We start from the raw sequence: 6,000 nt of genomic DNA, 5'->3' as shown, positions 1-6,000 counted from the left end.
GGGAGCACCATACTTTTTCAATAAAAATGAAGATAATTTAGCTCCGATTTCATAATTTTTTGAGGTTATACTACTTGCATTTCCACCAAATAGTGCATAAGCTTTTCAATTTATCTACATCTTCACAAACACTTTTTTTATAGTAGCAATCTTAAATGAGTGTGTGAGGTGATAAATTATGTTTTGGTAAGATTTTTTTTACAAATAGGACATTTCATTAGCCACTATTAAAAATCTGAATGTTAAATGTATTCTTGGGCTGCAGGTTCATATCCATCAGCATATCCAACGTTGGCACCTGCCTCATCACCTGCAGCTTTTCTAGAAAGCCGTGAAGCGTGAGTTTTCCCAGTTCATACTTGGGCTTCTGCAGCATTTTGACTTTTCTAACAAAGACATCATGAAGTGGATAGGTAGACTGGCAAGCCTTTTCTATGTCTCTCCCAACTCTGTCTGGAATCAATTTATTATCACTTCTTTCAAGTCATTTGTCTGTACCTCTCGGGTCATAGTTCCCACCATCTTCTTCTGGATTTGGTGAACCTGTCAATGCTGAGCCTAGTAAAACCAACACAGAACAGAGAAGCTAAATTACCATCCAGTCTTAACATCAACATGAGCTTCAGGCATGGTCTGCCATTTTGTGGACATGAGCACCTTTTGTCACAGGTAACATCCATGCCACGGAAGTTAATCAGGCAGTTTTTGCCCTGACCATGCTCAGTTTTCTGCTTGAGGACACAGCGCAGAGAGCAGTAAGACGATGGTGATGGTAGCAACTTCAGCAAGCACTGAGCAGTTTATGGGAATCAGTTTGAGTACTCTCACAGCAATCCCTACATGACTGCTCCACCCAAGACTGGATTAGAAGGACCTCGTGCTTGGTTTAAGCTCTGGTACCGCAGCCTTGAAACTCTTTTTTTTTTTTTTTTTTTCTCATTTTATTTTTTTCTTTTTTTTTCTTCTTCTTTTTTTTTTCTTGTATTATTCATATGTGCATACAAGGCTTAGGTCATTTCTCCCCCCTGTCCCCACCCCCTCCCTTACCACCCACTCCACCCCCTCCCTCTCCTCCCCACCCCCTCAATACCCAGCAGAAACTATTTTGCCCTTATCTCTAATTTTGTTGAAGAGAGAGTATAAGCAATAATAGGAAGGAACAAGGGTTTTTGCTGGTTGAGATAAGGATAGCTATACAGGGAGTTGACTCACATTAATTTCCTGTGCATGTGTGTTACCTTCTAAGTTAATTCTTTTTGATCTCACCTTTTCTCTAGTTCCCTGTTCCCCTTTTCCTATTGGCCTCAGTTGCTTTTAAGGTATCTGCTTCATACATTTTAAACAAGGGGCCCTGCATCTTTGTTTAGCTTCGAGTCCACAAATTATAGAGTAAATTCTGGTTCCACTTAACAGAATAAATTTTAAATATTTGAATATCTGGCATAATCCCCACCCCTTAAAAAACAAAGTCTTCTCAACCGTTTTTGGAGTAGACATAATTCCTTAAAGTAGCCTACAGAATCCTGCTTTGTTGGGCCTCAGTTTACCTCTCTGGCTTCGCCTTGCACCACTTCTCTGTTCTGACCACTTTGCAGTCCTTGAATACATCCCTTCCTTCTGGCGCTAGGGCCTTTACAAAGGCTGTTTCCTCCAATGAGCTCCACTCCAGAAATCTGACTACTTCTTGTCCCTCAGTTTACGCCTCAGATTTAATTCCTTCGTTCATTCCCTGATCCACCAGGCTGGACTGAGCCCTGCGTCACACATTCTTCCAGCACTCCATTAGCATTTATCACGGTTTGTAATTTAATCTTTGCACAATGATCTGATTACTGTTTCTATTTCTATGTGATTTCACGTTAGGCAGGGACTTTGTGTCTTCTGTTCACTTTTGTAAACTCAAGGCCTAGTATAGTGCCAGGAACTCAATAAGCAGTTGTGAAATGGAAAGATAAGGAAGAGGCCCAGGATGATACCTTGTGTGTGTGTGTGTGTGTGTGCACGTGTGTGTGTGTGTTGGGTAGGGTACAAGGGAGAAGGTTGGTCGTGGGAGCTGAAGATGACTCTGGAAGGAACTAGAGCAAAGCTGGAGTCCTTTGGCTGTTCCTTCCAGGCTGAGCAACTCCCCCTTCCCAATGTCCCCAATCTAAAGTCTGTGGGGAGACAATGAACGAGCAAAATTTAATCACATCAAATTCAATTCCCTGATGACCAACCTTGATAACTCAATAATTAGGGCAAAGCACACAGTGTTAGACATTTCTAAGGAGCATGAGGGCTTTCAGGCTGGAGTGTGGTGGTTAAGCATTTTAAGTTTGGGTTTTCATTTCATCTTTGCTTCTTTTATTTAATGGTATACTTCCCTTTGGTGGTTTCATTCCCTTTGAAAGACTTGTAAAAGCATTATTTTTTCCCTCAACTTTCGGGTGTCGCTCAGATTGTCTCTTTGCTTCCTTTATCTTTTCTTTTGTAAGCCACCAAAAGTCATGTGCTCTTTGATTTCTTCCTATGGCTCCACATTCCTTTATTGTAAATTTTTTACTTGTGATCTTTGAAGTATCCACCACAAGGTCGAAGTGACTGGTACTTGTTGTTTGGAAGGGAGAAAGTCAAGACTCTACTTTGGTTGCAAGACACCCAACTTTCTTTTAACTGCCACTTCTCTCCACCCCTCCACGTCCCCTCCACCCACCCACCATATTCACTCAGGTCTTCAGTACTCAGTGTCTTTTGTTTTGCATCCAAAAAATAAGGCAGTTTCTACTGCTTCTTTCAGTGACATAAACTCAAGTCATTTTTTAAAAATCTTTTCTTCTTACAAGAGAAAATAAAAGATAAAGGGATGGTAATTCTTTTAACAAATAGGCAATAATATATTATGATCTATACTGAAGGGACAGATTTATCCACAACCTGATGTATGTGAGCAATATTGAACATCCTAACTTGTGCTAATTTAAAGTTCTATAAGGGAATTCTTTTCTATTAATGTATATTAATCGTACAATGTAAGAGGTTTCATTCTGATACTTCTATGTATGCATATAATGTTCTTTGATCATATTCGCCTCTTCTATTACTTTTTCTTGTCCCCATCTCCCCTCTTTTTAAAAAATAGTTTTTGTAGGTTTCATGATGGCATTTTCATATGTGTGTACGATGCACTCCCATCACATTCACCCCCTCCATCATCCTCTCTTTTGAGATAACTTTTCTAACCAACTGTTCTGTTGTCTAAGAGCAGATTTTATCCTTAAAATGTCCAGGTTTCTCCAAGGAATTATTCTTCACAACCTTGTCATCCATTAGCAGTTGGTGTCATTGATATTTTCACCCAGTGTGACAGGAATATTGTCCTTTCTTCTTCCCATCGTGCCCCTGCTATTTCGGAACAGCTAGGAACAGAAGCAATGGGCATAACAAATTCTATTATCAACCCATCTTGATGTAAATCTTAGCTAAACGATGCTACCAACCATTGATAGTGTTTAACAGAAAAAAATTTCTTATTTTTCTTTTTGCTTTCTTTGTCGCATTTCTCTTGCCTACCAGTGTGTTTGTTATTCATTTTTTTTAGGCAGTGCAGAGGTTTGAACTCAGGGCTTTGTGAACACTGTACCACTTGAGCCACACCTCTAGTCCTTATTGTGTTTTGGTTTTTTTTAAAATTTGGTCTGCCAAATTCTTCCTGTCTCCCTCCAATTGAAACATTCCATTTATAAGTCTTTCTGTGTGCCTTCTTCTTCACTAACTTTGGTAAATGACTTAACCAGGGTCTTGGTTTCCTCAGTTGTAAAATGCCAACAACAACAGGAGTATCTTCTTCCCAGTGGTGCCTGTGGGTTCATCCATCCTTCATTAATGCAACCAATATTTCTTAGGCTCCTCCTATGAGTCAGGTGCTGCTTGTGATTGTGCAGGGAACCAGCAATGATGACCACAAATTCCCAACTTCAGAGGGCTAGAGAGACAATTAGCAAATCAGCTGTAAGGTGTCCAGAGGTGCCAAGTCATTTGAGAGAGAATCAAGAAAAACAATGGAGAAAGCAATGGGTGGCATTACAGGGTGAGTTCCCTGGGAGCAGAGTCCCCGGGATGGACACCAGCATGGAAGGCACTTACTAGACAGCACTCTTAGGATCAATTCCTGGGTGGTCAGAAAGGCAAGAGTAGCAGAAAAAGCCTCAGTCACTTCTGTCCAGTCCCTGGGACATGGGTGAATTTGTGACAGGTCTCAGCCTTCACATTAGTCAGGCTGGCTCTGAGTTCCACAAGAAAGTGAAGTGGACCATTCACCATACACTTAAAATACCATATACAAGGTTTCTGGTCTTCAGATTCTTCTAACTAACTAATGTAGAATCAGAGAAGTTTTGTTGAAGCCAACAGAAGAGCTGTCAAGCCCAGTTAGTGTGACCTGGCCCTGGGGGAGAGGTTTCTTGAGCTAATCCAGTAGCAGGCCTCTTTCCTGCTCTTATTTGGAGTGAGGCCCTGAGTGACCCTAGAGTGAGGCCAAGAAAGCTTTAAGGAAGCACTGACACATGGCCATGCCTTGACAGGATCGGCACATGAGATGAAGGGCCTCCTTAAGTTTTGTGCCCTTGGTGTCTGGTTTACCTTATCCAATTCCCAGCCTGACTCGAGGCAAGTCACCCTGAACAAATAGGCAGCATGGCTGAGAGATGCCAGGGCTAGAGAAATGCCCAAAGATGAAGAGAATAGCACTCTCTGGGGTGGGAATGCCTCTGGAATTCATTGACATGGAGCAGGCCCTTTTAGTTGTCCTCTTGCCATCTTTGGACAAGTAGCATGAGCCAGGTGAGGATCTGGTCACACCACAAGAATCTTTGTTCCACTTTGCATATGCAGGTGGACCTTCATAGACCGTGGGCAATTACAAACACAGTGTCTAGGAATTCAGGCAGCAAATTGCTGATGAAAATAGCCCTAATCATATGAGTTTAGCCTTGGCTCACCTATGCTACAGTCATTTCAATAAAATCTCCACAACACACAGGCTCACACCATTTTGTGTGAGGAGAAGTACAATTGTGATTCTCCCAATCCACCTTCCTTGTTTTTTAAATTTTCTTTTTAAGGTGCCATGCTCTTCCACCTTCCTCTTACTTCCTCTCCCTGTCCCTTTATGTGACTTCGTCATGCCCCAGTGACCATTAAAATACATGGAAGGTGATTTCACTTGTGACCATCTAAAAGCTCTCTGCACGTCCCAGCAGAGGCCTGGCTGGGCACACAGAAAGTTTCCCAAAGTGCCCCGTTTTCATAAAGTAGCTTGACCCAGGAACCCTGTCTGATTCAACCTTTCTGTCTTTTGCCTTGTCTGGATTTTTGACCCCCCCTTACACTGAGAAGTTCAATTATTCCACAGCAACTGATTTTTCCTGTTAGAGGATGGCAAGGCCGTTATTAATTTGTCCTCACGTTAATATACTTCATTTCCTTTCATCTTTATTACCCATCTATATCTTCCTCAGAGGTCTTGTTTACATAAAACAGGGCTCTTGGATGCAGAAAGCACTTAATGAGTCTTACTATAACCACTACAGAGCAAACACAGTACACTCACCCTTTGTAATTATGAGTCATTTGACAGTATTTAAAAACGTCTTCAGCAAGTGGTGCCAGGCAGCTTCTTTCTAGATTTTTTTTATTGCCATAAAGATCACCCATAAGTCATATTATGAGCTTGGTCTGTGACATGCTGGCATTAAGCTTTAACAGAAGGGGCACAATTCTTGAACTGTACCCAGACTATAGGCTTAAGCAATTTGGCTCTTCTTTCCTCCCTCAAATTTTTCCTCCTTCCCTCCCTCCTTCCCTTCCCTTCCTTCCCTTTCTTCCCTTCTTCCCTCCCTCCCTTCCTCTCCTCCTCCCTTCCTTCTGTCTCAAGCTTTGCATGCAGGTGGAACATTACACACAGAGAAAGAAGACTTCAGGACAGCCCTCTCAGTCCTATCCAGGTCATTTCCTCCCTAAAGG

At 41.8% G+C, this 6,000-nt stretch overlaps 1 pseudogene; it reads right to left on the bottom strand.

The window, feature by feature from the left end:
* Window positions 1-242: 242 nt before the first annotated feature.
* LOC141410793 (small ribosomal subunit protein eS1 pseudogene) overlaps window positions 243-6,000 on the bottom strand; it is an 89,868-nt pseudogene continuing 84,110 nt past the window's right edge.

Source organism: Castor canadensis, chromosome 9, assembly GCF_047511655.1.
Source record: "Castor canadensis chromosome 9, mCasCan1.hap1v2, whole genome shotgun sequence".
Classification (NCBI taxonomy): domain Eukaryota; kingdom Metazoa; phylum Chordata; class Mammalia; order Rodentia; family Castoridae; genus Castor; species Castor canadensis.
Note: the sequence above shows the minus strand (reverse complement) of the source record. Positions and strands in the feature narration are given on the sequence as shown.